Below are 15024 nucleotides of genomic sequence, written 5' to 3'. Positions count from 1 at the left end.
TGTTTTCTGGGAATGAAGTCATGCATTGCTAATAATTTCTTACATGTACAGTGACAAGTGCTCTTTCATGTGACATTCACTGCCTCCTTCTGGTATATTTATAAAGATCCTGTTTTTAGATGGTACAAACATGGTTCAGAAAGATTTAATATCTTGCCCAAGGTCACATAGCAAATGCCACAAACTTTGTCCTATATTATTTTAAACATGACAGGTAGTTTTGACTTCAGTCTTTTTCCTAGAGGCAGGGTAGTCCTGAGTAGAAAAGAGGACTAGATTATTAAAAAAAAAAAAATGTGAGGCTGGGTGCAATGACTCATGCCTGTAATCCCAGAACTTTGTGAGGCTTAGGCAGGCAGATTTCGTGAGGTCAGGAGTTCAAGACCAGCTTGGCTAACATGGCGAAACTCCTTTTCTACAGAAAAATACAAAAATTAGCTGGGTGTGCTGGCTGGCACCTGTAATCCTAGCTACCCAGGAGACTGAGGCAGGAGAATCACTTGAACCTGGGAGGCGGAGGTTGACAGTGAGCCGAGATCGCACTGCTGCACTCCAACTTGGGCGATAGAATGAGACTCCATCTCAAAAAAAAATATGCGAATACAAATTCATGAGAATAGATTAATGGCCTTGCTATTTACAGGTCTCTCTATTGTTAAGTAGACACACAACTAGCAAATTGAGAGTGAAAAATGCAGCAGAAATAGTGATTTAATATATCACCACCTAAGATATCTTGGTTATTTCAATGTAAGAGCTTTTCTTTGCTTTTTGGTACATCTTGTATATCTCTTTTATTAATTATTTTGACTTTTGTGGATGCCTACTTATATGAAAAAAAATCAAATTATGACTCTGGAAGACAGAGAAAGCTTGTACAGGTTGTACTTAAGATGAACCTGGAAACCATCATTCTCAGCAAACTGACACAAGAACAGAAAATCAAACACTGCATATTCTCACTTATAGGCGGGTGTTAAACAATGAGAACACATGGATACAGGGAGGGGAACATCACACACTAAGGTCTGTGGGTGGGGGTGACTAGGGAAGGGGCAGTATATATATATATGAACTAATTTGGGAAAATTTCCTAGTTTATATCCCAAAGCATCTCTCGCTGTTTCCCCTCTGAATCAGCAGCTGATTTAATTAGGCAAGATAGAGTTGGGAGGAGGTGGAAGACAGATTGTGGAACAGAAAGAGTGGGTTTCCTCATTTAATATACCTTTCACCCCACTTTTGCTTTGCCTATAAAATAAAAGACAAGCATTACATTGTCAGGCTATTCGCAGCTAGGATTTTCCAGGTGACGCTGTCTTGTCCAGATTCTGCTGATGGGTTCTTTCCCTATTCTTTTCTTTTTGTATAGATAGAACAAGTAATGCCTGGAAGCAGCCATTTTTAAGATGATACAGAAAAAAAAAATAGGAAGTAGCCCATGTGCTGTCTATCTCTGGAGCTCTTATTTGAAAGATATAAACCACAATATGTTGGAGTTCCCATTAAGCAACTTTTTTGTTATTTGCAGGGGACTGAAATAGCTGGGTAAGAGATTCTTTGATTCTCAAACCTCTCATATAAAGATGCCATGTTTTATATTTGTGTTCAGTGGGAGAAGCATCTGATGGGTATTTTGTAATTATTTAAAGACAATGCATTGGAAATATGAAGAGCAGACTGACTTTTCATGAGATGTGATCAATAAATGATTATATTTTATTGCCTGAAACCAGGAATTTCTCTTACGTAGTGGAGTAAAAGATCAAGAGCAAGCTATAGTAATTTCTTAAACAAGAATAGAATATCTCCTCCACTGGCCTTTTTTTTTTTTTTTAAGATCTATTCTTGCTCTGTTGCCCAGGCTGGAGTGCAGTGGCGTGATCTCAGCTCACTGGCAGCCTCCGCCTCCTGTGTTTAAACAGTTCTCCTGCCTCAGCCTTCTGAGTAGCTGGGACTACAGGTGTGCACTGCCAAGCCTGGCTAATTTTTGTATTTTTAGTATATATGGGGTTTTACCATTTTAGCCAGGATTCTCTCGATCTCCTGAACTGGTGATCTGCCCACATTGGCTTCCCAAAGTGCTGGGATTACAGACTTGTGTCACTGGTCCTGGCCCACTGGCATTTATTAAAAGATGATTTTTAAAAAATAGGTTAAGCCTAAGTAATCATCTTAAATGACAATTACAGTGAAAGAAGTATGATCTTTGGTAAAAAATTCCAATAGAAAAGGCTGGGAATCTGAGAAACAGCTTTCATCTGAGTTCTACCACTTGCTTTTTATGCAACTTTGTATAAATCAAGTAGGCTTTTTTGCTTAAATTTCTTTATATTTTAAATATGATCAATAATACTTGGTCTATCTCAATTCTTGCTCTTAGGATGATAAATATGTCAAGCACTATGAATATCTTGAAAAGAAATAGTATTTAAGTGTCATGAATGTGTGAATCATTAGCATTATGCTTCCACTGACATTGGGAGAAGATAACACTGCTCTTTCATTGTTAACACAGATTAGAACATTGAACAATCAGCACATTAATATTTAATGAAAATGAAATATGTTAATTTAAAATCCATGTTGTGGTCAAAGATCCTTTTGCTTTAAGTGATGTAATCACTCACTAAATTTAATCAAGTGTTGTGCTGCAACTATTGTCAATGCATCTGTCAAAATAGTCTTTGGTATTTTGTTCATTAGCTAAATGAATTTTAGAGATGAACATTACTAAATATCAGGAGTAGAACTGTAATATGATTGTAGAATTTATTCAGGGCTTATGGCTCCCTGCCTCCACTTCCAAACCCAGTCTTGTTCAGGGTTCTCTACCTCAGGCTTAACATCCATTCAATCTGCAAATCAGCAAAACTAGTAATGATAAAAATGGCATTATTAACATGTCTGGAGATACCGTTAGCTTATAAGCTCTTGTACAGATATATCTGCCTACTTGACTTTGGAATGTCAATGAAATATAGGTCTGAGAATATAAGCCTGATGATAAAAACTTCCTCGTTTTCTAGTACAGCAATCTAACAGACTACAGATTACTGCAAGGAAGGCTGAGTGAAAAGAATCAGTTGGAACTCGTTTGGAATAATGTGGAAAACTGGGTTCATTATTGATCTGTTTGATTTTGTTGTTCATGAATTTTAGCAGAATCATTTTTACTGGTTCCTGTGGTTTTGCCTAGCTCAGAAAAAGAATGTTATTGCATTGATATAAGGCTATGGTTTTTCTGAGCCATGTCCCAAGAAGAAAGATGGTAAAGGGGACTTACCATAAAAGTAAGAAGGTTTTTGAAATAACGAACCCTAAAATCTCAGCCTAATGTGATAAGGAAGTGAAGAGAGGAGAGGGCTGTTCGTTTAGGAAGCCAGTTTAGGAGTCACTGGCTAAGATTTCCTTCTGTGGTCAGAAAACAGAGCAAGAAAAATTGAGCAAAGAGTTGGATGAAGGATCAGTCAGAGAATTGGAGGTTTGAATTAGTGATTTTGGAAAATGAATTTTATATTAACGATGTGGTCAAATATATCACTATGGGAGCAGAGTGTGAGTACAAATCTAGACTGATTGGTCATGTGGGTATTGATGTCAGGTGGCATGATTAAACACTGTGGTTCAGATGACAGTGTATCTGGTGAGTCAGAATTTCCTGTTTGGTAAATAAGTAAGGGAAAACAATTTTATAGCTGATTAATACTAATAGTAGTACCTAACATATTGGGTATGACATAATATGTGAAACACAACTATAAATGCTCTTCATGTATGATTTAATATTCTTAATAATCTTATGAGTTAGATAATATTATTTTTTGCATTATAAAACAAAGATAATAAGGCACAGAGTGGTCCAATAACTTGATGAAGGTTTCAGGGCTAATAAGAGTCAAAGAGCTTGGATCTGAGTCCAGAGAGTCAGATTTCAGAGCCCTTGTACTTATCCGACTATGGTATAATGCACAAACCTCCAAGGAGGCTTTTTGTTTAAAAAGCATGTAGGAGTAATGAACTCACAGTGGCAATGAGAGTCCTGGCTCTCAGATATGTGGATGTGAGGAAACCAGGCACAACTTGGAAGACATTGGCTACAGGAAGGTGATACCCTCAGTGGTAAGTCAAGTTTTGGATTAAAAGCAATAATGTAGAGGAAAATATCCCCCTAATGATGGAGCACAGTGGCATTTGCTTGTTCCTAGAGACATGTAGAAAGGGCGTGGAAGGTGGAGGATGTATAGGTCCTAGGTCAAGGCTTGAAGAGGGTACCGGTGTTGTGGTTGAACAGTCGTGGATTATACACTGTTGTATGACCAATAGATGAGGGATGAAATCCACTCACACATGGAACTGCATTCACCTATGGAGGCACGTTTTCCTAATTCATACAAAGGTGCTGTAGAGGAGAGAAGGGGCCCTAAGGAAGTTACACTTTGTGCATTAAATGATGAAAAACAAGACATGCGTTTTAGTGGGTTTAAACTCAGATGTCTCTTTGAGGAGGGCAGGCACTGGGCTCAGCAGCCAAGGGGCTTATCCTCTTACAGTGAGATGCTGATGGACGCAGACACCGCTCGTTGCTCGTTACCTCTACTGTGCTGTTAGGTTCATGGTGGACCAACTGCTGATTCATCTGAGCCACGCTAGTCCAAAGCCCAGAACCCATCTCGACAGCTTCCTCTCCCTGCTCTGTATCTGATCCATTACCAACTTGTGATTTTCTCCTGTGTGTTCCTTTCCTCAATCTCCACCTACTGCACTATTAAGCTTCTATATCTGTCCCTCTCCAATCCATTCTGCATGTTACAGCCAAAGCTATAACGCATACGTTCATACTCCCTCCTTCTTAAATAGACAATAGGTATTGATCCTTTTATTTCTGTGACCTTCATTTTCCACCTTGTGAGGGGATGAGTCTCCCCTTCCCTCTTTCTACTCTAGCCACTCTGCAACTTTCAGTCCCTCACATTTGCCACGTGACACATTTCCTTTGCATACACTCTTCTGCATATGAGAATGTACTTTTTTCCTTTTTTCACTTAGGTTATTCTTACTCGTCTTTCAGATGCCAGTTCTAGATGTATTCCCTCCAGGAGCACTTCCCTGGCTTTTCTGAACAGGTCAAGTATCCTACTGTAGACTCTCATAAACCCTCTGTACAGCACTCTCATAGAGCTCACCACAGTTAACATTTGCATTATGTTCACCCGCCAACCCCCAGTAACACTATTAGATCCACTAGGACAAGACCATGTATTATTGCTGCTCATTCTGTCACCAGTGTCAAGTACATGGCCTGCCATACAGTGAGCATGCTTACAACACATACTTGTGAGAAAATAGTTAAAAGTTGTTCCAGTGAGAAATAGATCTCACTGGGATCTATTTCTCTATGGGTTATGGAAACTTGTTTGAAGAAAAAGCACTTCACCTGGAGTTCGTCATCCTTCACTATTAAAATTGTGCCTCTCTTCCTTTTCGTGCAGATAAATGAAGTCTAGACATTTAACACCTTAACAGTTCACTGCATGCATGGTACATAAAAGAGAGTGTGTGTCAATAAAGGGCAATATACTGCTAAGAGGCATAAACAGGAAAATTAGCAAAATGCAGCCAGCTTCCTATGAGAGAGGTCAGGCCACAGCACCTTTCTCTCATGTATATGCATCTTGCACAGAAAAACTGTAATCATGCAAAGACATGGCAGAGCACGGTTACCCTGTACTTGACAAAATAGGCTCTGATTGAGTGTAGCATGCATTTCAGTTTAACTAGATTTTTGAATAGGAGAATGAGTCGACTATGTGGAAAATGGTACTTGGTTTTGGAGTCAAGAAATCTGGGTTTGAATTATAGCTCTGGCATTTATTATTTGTCCAACTTCGGGCAAAGAATAAAAAAAAAATCATGTGCATTGGGTATCTATAGGCATTTTGATAGGCCTGTTATTAAGTTACTTACTCCTCTCTTCAACTGTGTAGAGTAGAGATTATCCTTATCCTCATTTTGATGAGGAAATAAGAAAAAAAGGAAGAAGTGGGTCAAAAAATGAGGATTGTTTCTAGGATTGTGACTCAAAATTCAAGCTCTGTTTATCACATTATGTCTGCTAGGATGCTTAAGATCTTAGAATCCACCTTCCATTGTCTATAAATAGGAATGATGTCTTTAGGATAATATGATTGTGCCATTAAATCAACAGAGCTGTAGAGATATAGTTGTTGCTCAGTAAGTCTTAGGATTTAATTAACAAAAATAGAGTGAAGTGACCATGAATTATCAAAATTAAATTGCAAAGTACCACCTGCCAAAACTTGTTTAAAATTTGATGTCATTTGTTCCATTACCAAAGTAGTAAGTATATTATTTTTTCATATATACATATACTTAACACATATGAAACAGTGCAGCACAAAAGAATATCCTGGAGTTTTTAACAATTGCTTTTTGAGCTTCTATTTAATCCTGGTCATAGAATTAAAAAATTTGTACTTTGAGAATAAATGTGATAATTTTAGTATATTTTAAAGGTTCTGGAACTTTTTTCACTTCTTCTTTCATTTAATGATAAATTATAAGATAATTTATTTGTCAAGTGAAGATTTGCCTTGATCTTATTTGTTGAAAAAATAGATACTCTAGTATTTTTTTAAAATTGCTTGGAATTTAATAACTTGGTCAGGGAACAAGCAATGATTTTTTGACAAAAGATCTGGAATACAATAACTAATACATATTACTATAATTTCTCCTCCATATTAAAGATTTTTTTTCTTTTACCTATATTGAAGGCATTAAATGCTTACATTTTGGAACCAGGTTAATTGTATTTTTCTAATAGCAGCAGTATGAAATTTTGCTAACAATATAGTGTTAATACATTGCAAATATCACATTTCTATATAATACATTAAACGAGATTGAACATTTCTACTGATAATTGCAAAATTTAACCCCCTGATATAGACCAGTGGCAAAGAAACTTAAAGTAAAAGGTCTGAGCTATTAAATATTTTGAAAGAATTGAAATTGTAGTACTTTCAAGTTCATATTTTGCAAGTCAATCCAGGGCCCTTGGAAAACAAATGAAGACTGGTAACTGGTTTGCCAGTGGTCCTGGAAGGGAGTTTTCACAATGGCTCAAAAATAGAATACAATCATAATTTAAAATAAAATATTCACAGCACATGCTCTCTAGGCATTGTTAGAGGCTAGTTTCTACACTCAGTAGACCCAAATGAGTGATCAGAGATGCGACTCTAATGGCCACAGAATGCAAAAACAGCCGCAGAGTGCAGTGTGGACATCTGATATCTGCCTCAGTTGCCACATATGGCCCACATCATCTAAGGTTATTTGGTGCCAGCCTTAAATCAAGCAAATACAGAGAATAAAACAAAACAAATGAACTGATGTACCATATGGTTAAGGAATCCAACATGTGAAACAAAAACTTTATCTTTTGTAGGTTAAAATCCAACTTGGTTACTTTTAAAACATGATAACACAAAAATATTCATAATTAGTGAACTCATTTGTAAACTTTATCACACATCCCTAAGTTTTTAAGACTGTTCTTTATACATTCTTTATCAATTGATGAAATACTCTTTATATTTAATTATAATAACTATTCCTAGGAAATGGATGGTGGGTGTTAGGATATCCATCAAATTTTCTCTATTTTTTTTTTTTTTTTTTAGTTTCCCAATTGAAAACAGCCTTTTCTTGATATCTTTTCATCAAATATTTTGTTTGTTTTTTTTTCAAAAATTGTCTAACAATACTGAGATTATCTAGAGATACAAGTATGTGATCTGAATTGGATTCACTATATTTATACTGACAATTCCAAAGTTTCTAAATTTTTTTCTGATATTTAAACTGCCTTAACTGAAGCATGTCTGTGTCAATGTCTCTTTAATAATACAGTTAAAGCATAAGAAGAATTATTATTAAAACGAAATGAATACACTGTTAACAAGAATGACTACTCAGTTTCTGTTCTTAAATTCCTTTTATATGATGTTGCAAGTCCTACTCTTCTATAGCTGCATCTACTGTCTATATATTTATTTTATTGACTTTGCCACATCATATGCTATTATTTTCTGTTTAATTATTCATGTTTCTATTTTATAATATATTCATATCCTGTCTTATAAAACATAAAAATGATTATTACGTGAGAAATGTTGTGGTCACCTAGGGTGACCAACTTGGGTAATTTTTAAAACATGGTAACACAAAAACATTCATAATTAATAAACTCATTTGTAAACCTCTTCACACATCTCTAAGGTTTTAAGACTGTTCTTAAAACAACTTAGTTTATCAACTATGAAATACTCTTTACATTTAATTATAACAACTATTCCTAGGACATGGATGATGGGTGTTAAGACATCCATCAGATTTTCTCTAGTTTTTTTTTTTTTTTTTTTTTTTAGTTTTCCAATTGAAAGCTACTATCTAGTATTGCAAGGTACTAGAGTTTGTTCAAGCATTATCTTACTTAGAAACTTACAAAACTTAGTACTAGGTCTTGGCCTGGAGACAATCAAGAGACAATAATGACTTAGTAATTTAAACGTGAGAAATTTAACATAAAAATTAGTAAACAATGATAATAGAACAACTATAAAGATGAAAACAGGGAGAGTAGTTTTCATCAACAAGGAAGGACAGATTTGGAAAGAGGTTTATGACCACAGTGAAGAAGGTGCGACTGCTAACCACTAGATGGTAAAGACATTTGGTAAATTGCTTCCTGCAGAGCTGGTCCACAGTCACCAGGCAAGTAGGCACAACTCTCTAGGGCACAGGTGATCTGAGGCTAAGAAGTGGGAGCATGGAGAGTCAGCATCAAAACCCAGAGCTGTTCTATTTGTGGCTTGGGTTGAATGACTCTGGGCTTCACAGGGTGAAGATCATGCCACAAGCTTTCTGATTATTAGCCCCACAGTACACCCTACATTCATACCACCCAGCGTTAAAGTGACCCTGTGGGCAGCAGTTAACAGGGCTAGAACACAGGTCAGATTTTTCTGGGGCTTCCTACTATGCCATTGTTTCCTGAGTCAAGAACTGTATAAAACACACTGTAAATGCTGTACCCTTTAAGCCCTTGACCCTGGTAAAAACCACATGGCAGTGGGAAAAAAATGCACTACCAAGAGGGAAGCCTCTGCCTTCTCAAAATGTCTATTCAGGATTGAAAAAAAAAAAAAAGAAGAAGAAATGTCTTTGTACTGACATCTACTGATAAGCTTAGCATTATGATAGCCAAAAAAGAAAAATAATAAAGGTGAAGGGCCTATATTTATTTTCACAAGGAAGGCAACCAAGGATGAATGTGGAACTAAAAGGCACTATTAATAACTGCCACATGTCACAATTATTTTTAAATTTATTGTACTTATTTATATTTTAGAGATAGAGTTTTGGCATATAGCCCAGGATGAAGTGCGTTGGCACAATCATAGCTCATTCTAGGCTTGAACTCCTGGGCTTCCGTGATCCTCCTGCCTTGGCATGAGAGAATAACACTGGTCTTGAGGTTGGGCAAGAAGCTTACTGTTTCTCAACTTTGGAGTCTTCTTCTATAAATTAAGAAAGTTTTATAAGATCAGTAATTCCACATTTCAATACAAAAACTCCTGGTACCCTGTGGAAATTATAATGCTTTTGGACTTTCCACCCATTCCTAAACCAGAACTGCTTTACCGTATTTGCTTACTATAGTGAGGTCCCTGTGAGGGAGAGTGATCATGGAGGTCAGGTGGTAACTTTGGGTTGGGTCTAGATATGTGTGGACCGACTGTTGACAAGGGACTCTCTTTCACTTTCACACAGATTCAGGAGCTATGGTTCTGTTCCTTGTAAGGTTTTGTTTGAAGAATATTTCTTCTACTTATAAATAAATAAGAAACAATAAATTTAAGGATATCTAAGGTTCCTTCTGACTGGGAATTTCGACAGCTGCTTGTTTTGATTGCATTACACAGTTAATTTGTGTGATTATTTTCATTGTGCTACTTATCCTGTTAGGCCTGGCCGTTTCTGCCACAAATGCTGTGAGCCTTCCATCTCTGGGTCTGGGGAAGTTATTCCAGTAATTTTCTCTACTGGGTGAACGATATCTCACCAGCACCTGAGAGCCAGGAAGAGAACATGGAGGTCAAGAACCATTTTAAAAGATTTGAAATGGAAGCTGTGCACTGACTATGGATCATACCTATCATTCATGGCCACATACAGCTGCAAGTCTTTACACTTAGGGCCATGCAGCTCAGTCAAAAGGGGTATATGTGGGAGGTTCTGTTAATAAAAGAAGGAAGGGGAGAATAAATAACTTAATAGTAGGGGACGATAACATTCAATTTAATATATACATTGAATCAAGGAATACATAATCACAATAACCACTTAAAAGATACACACACATGCACACATACATACTCATATCAATGTCTATCTATATATGTATTAATATTATATCATATACGTATAATATATATCTTAGCTGAAAGTACAGGGAAACATCCTAAAGCAGTGCTCAGCTCCATGAATGCCCTAAGCACTTCTTATAAACATAGAGAAGACCTTAGAGGACTAAGACTAGCATGATGTTTAAAAGGGAAACCAAATATATGGAGCTAGAATAAACACTTAATTGAAAAGACAAAGCGAAATATTCTTGTGTAAACTTTTTGAGACTATTTTAATGAGGATTTCTGTTTGCATATAGCAAACTCTAACTATACCTAGCGCATGAAAACTAGACTTATTAAAAGACTCTCCAGGGCTTGTAGACGTAACAGCACACTGGACTATGGTTTGAAAATAGGCTGGTTCCAGGTCTTTGCTATGGTAAACTGTGCTGCAATGAACATTCATGTGCATGTGTCCAACAATCTTGTATGTTCTTCACATGTACCCCAAAACCTAAAATGCAATTAAAAAAATAAATAAATAAAAAAGAAAAGAAAATAGGCATACAGTAAGAAGACAGTTTCGGATCAAGATCTAAGACATACAGCAACCATCTTCACCAGGAGAAACATGGCTAGCTAGGATGATGTCTCCATTGTTGTGGGACTATTATAAATGAATTACAATTTTCCCTTTGTCTTTGCTTTATTCTCTCCAGATGTAAAGTCTTAGGTGGGAGTATATGATTAGTTAAGACTTGATCACATGTCCTGTGCTCTGGTTGCCTCTGTAACAAAACTGGGTCAATTTCTCTTGCCAAGACTACACATAATGAAGACTCCCCCAAAACTCAGAAGGGAGGTAAGATGCAAATTAAACAATTTTTTAAAAAGCCTACTAGAGATGCTGGCAAAGGCTTTCTAGTTTGATTTTATAGTCACTGGTGATCTGGCTCCAAATCCCATCTCTCTAGAATTATGGTTTCTGTAGGTTTAATAAATCACCTCTTACTAGATTAATTCAGGGGCCTCTTCTCTTGTCTTGGACACTTTTGGTAACAAAGCCCACTCTTTCTACTTGAAACAACCAAACTCATCTTTCAGGGCACTATTTCCTTCTGATTCTACCTTCTCTTCTCTGGTTGCTCTCTTTCAGACTTTCATTTATTTATCTGACTACATTTTAAAGACTGGTTTTCTCTAGAAATTCAATCTTTGCTTATTTTTTCTTCTGACCTCTGTACTCTGAGTAATACCGTTCACATTTTACTTTTCACTTTTTACACATATATGAGTAAATTCCAAATTGACATGCTTCCTGCTTGACTTCTCTCCACATGAGATGCAGATTGGAATTAAATGTTTACATCAAGAACTTGACATCTGCAAAAACAAACTAAATATGTTCTCACAAATTGTTTCTTTCCCCTTAATCTCTATCTTTATGAAAAATAAAGCACTGTTTTTAATTTATGCAAACAATTATTGAATCTTTTCTTCATGAACATCCTTTGGTTGTCAAAACCTTTTAATTCTACACTTATGTCCTGCTTATTTCTCTCTGCTCCTTTCTACCCTTGCTCTCCCTGCCTTAGCTTAGACCCTACATATTGTTTCTTTTCATAAACTGATGCTGGCCTATGGGTCAGTTATGTCATACCAAATTTGTCTCCTTGGTGTTTAGTGATTGGGATGTAATGTCATTATTTATTTGAAATATTTTAAAATTCTGTTGTAAAGGAGAACCATATCGATGACTTTAAATATATGTGCAATTGTGCTTGTATTCACTATAGTCAATATGATGTAGGTAAGACGTAAAAAAGATTTAATGACTAAAACATATAAACAATATATGGCAATTTATATGTGAAATACTGTTTGAAGTATGTGTGAAAATATCAGTGGGACATTTTAAAATCTTCTGTACACAGTCATGTGTTCAATACTGAGCCAATATTTAAATGAGTCAAAGTAGCTGTGGCAACTTGAGTGGTTTGGTAGCTATTCCTGTGCTTTCCTTCTTTTACCTTTCTTTGTTCCACCTTATTTTACCCCAAGTTTAAGACTCTTGATAATTAAGTATGCAACACAGGTCAAAATCTAGTTACATTTTCTGTGGATATTTTAAATTAATAATGGAAATAGAAATGTATCACTCAGTATACCTCTAATTTCAGTATATTATTTATTAAAAGTTAGCATTTGCAACTATTAAATCAATGTTAGTTCATTAAGAATAACTTTTCCAAAAACAATTAACTCATTTCATATGAGTGTGTATTAATCCATTTTTATACTGCTATGAAGAAATACCCAAAACTGGGAAATTTATAAAGAAAAAGAGGTTTAATGGATGCACAGTTCCAGCTGGCTGGGGAGGCCTCACAATCATGGCAGAAGGCAAAGGAAGAGCAAAGGCATGTCTTACATGCTGGCAGGCAAGAGAGTGTGCGCAGAGGAGCTGCCCTTTATAAAACCATCATATTTCATGAGATGTATTCACTATCATGACAACTGCATGGGGAAAATCCAACCTCATGATTCAATTACCTCCCCTTGGGCCTCTCCCATGACATGATGGGATTATGGGAGCTAAAATTCAAAACGAGATTTGGGTAGGATATAACCTGTTTCAGAGTGCAGTTTTTGTACAGTAAGCTGTAGGTTATCTAGAGGTATTTATCTGGAGGTTGGTTAAAAAAAAGGCCATGGTTTTTTTTATATTAAATAATTTTATAAAACAAATTAACATACAAATAATTAGAAAGGTATTACATACTAAATCTATATGCAATTTTTTGAATTAAAGCTTTCCATGAATTTTCATTCATGATCACAGCTTTTTCTTTGTAAATAATAGATGTTATATTTGAAGTGACTAGATATAATTCCTAATCAAGACTTTCATTTTTCTTTCTTAAAATTCTCAAAGACCACAATTGATAAGCCATATGGTTCAGGCCAGAAGTGATAAATAATGTAAAATCATTTATTAAAGCATTAAACATTTTACAATTGGGATTATACTTAAAGAATATACAATGCTCCATTTTTTATTGATAACAGTAATAGTGACGTTTTTCAAAACACATATGGATTTCAAATTCAATATTACCTTTAAAAATATAAAATGCTTTATTTCCAGCTTTGGGGATACAGCTAATGTACAATAAACTACGTATCTACGAAGTGTACAAGTTAAGGTTTTTATATATGTATACACCAGTAAAACCATCAGTACTATTAGAAAAATGAACATATCAAAATGATATGTAAATCTTGTTTATACACCTTTATAATCCACGTCTCTTTTCTCCATGTCTTCAGGCCACCGGTAATTTACTTTCCATTTTTACAGATTACGTTTCATTGTCTAAAATGAAATTATAGATGAAAGTAAAATCATACAGTTTTCTTTCACTCAGCATAGAGATTCATTCTTCTTGTTTAATCTATTAATAATTTATTACTTGTATTGCTGAGTAGTATTCTATAGCAGGAATACATTTTCTCTATGCATTCATCTGTTAAAGTATATATAGATCATTGCTAGGTTTTGTCTACCATATATAAAATTCTTATGAACATTCGTTTACAAATCTTTGTGTATATGCTTTTATTTATCTTGAGTAAATGGCCAGATCACATTATATGCTTAAGCTGCCAATTGTTTTTCAAAGTGGCTATACTATTTTACACTTCCACATGCAGTTTATGAGAGTTAACGTTCCTCCACATCCTACTTAATATTTGGCATGGTAATTCTTTTTAACTTTATCAATTCTAATAGGTGTGTACTGTTTTATCATTGTTGTTTTAATTTGTGTTATTTTAATGATTAATGATTAAGAATCCTTTTATGTTCTTATTTGATATTCACATAACTTTGCTGAAGTATCTATTCCAGTATTGAACATATTTTATTGGACTCTTTGTTTAATAATTATTGAGTTTTGAGTTTTCCATGTAGTCCAGATACAAATCATTTGCTGGGTTTGTATTTTGTCAATATTTTCTTCTGTGCCTTTCCTTTTGATTTTCTTAATATTAATTAGATTTGTCGTTAAAATCTTCTCACAAAGAAAATGTCAAGCACAGATATCTCACTACTAAATAGTTAGTAATACCTGTAGAAGTAAAATATATGAAACCACAGGAACAAAAGCTGGGAGAGAGAAAATGGAAGAATTCTCTTAAGAAGGCCTTACACAATATATGAAGTAGAATGAAATTACCTGAAGGTATACTTTCTTATATAAAGCATACATTTTGCTTGCTCTCTTTTAAATAACAGATACAAATACGTTAAATGTAAAAGTATGTGAAAAGATCTTTCATGCTTACATTAATCAATAGAAAGATGGAATGTCTATATTCATATAAGAAAATGTAGATTTTAGAACAAGGAATGTTTTATGGGATAGTGTCTTTTTATGATAGCCATTAATTCATAAAAACACGTAACAAATCTAAATGCTTACACACATAATAGAGCTTTAAGATTTATGAAGCAAAACCTGATAGAAATGAAAGATAAAGATAGATAAATTCACAGTTACAGTGAGATATTTCAACACTCATC

The sequence above is a fragment of the Saimiri boliviensis genome, chromosome 4, assembly GCF_048565385.1.
Source record: "Saimiri boliviensis isolate mSaiBol1 chromosome 4, mSaiBol1.pri, whole genome shotgun sequence".
Taxonomy (NCBI): domain Eukaryota; kingdom Metazoa; phylum Chordata; class Mammalia; order Primates; family Cebidae; genus Saimiri; species Saimiri boliviensis.
The sequence above is the reverse complement of the archived record's forward strand: the minus strand, read 5'-3'. Positions refer to the sequence as shown.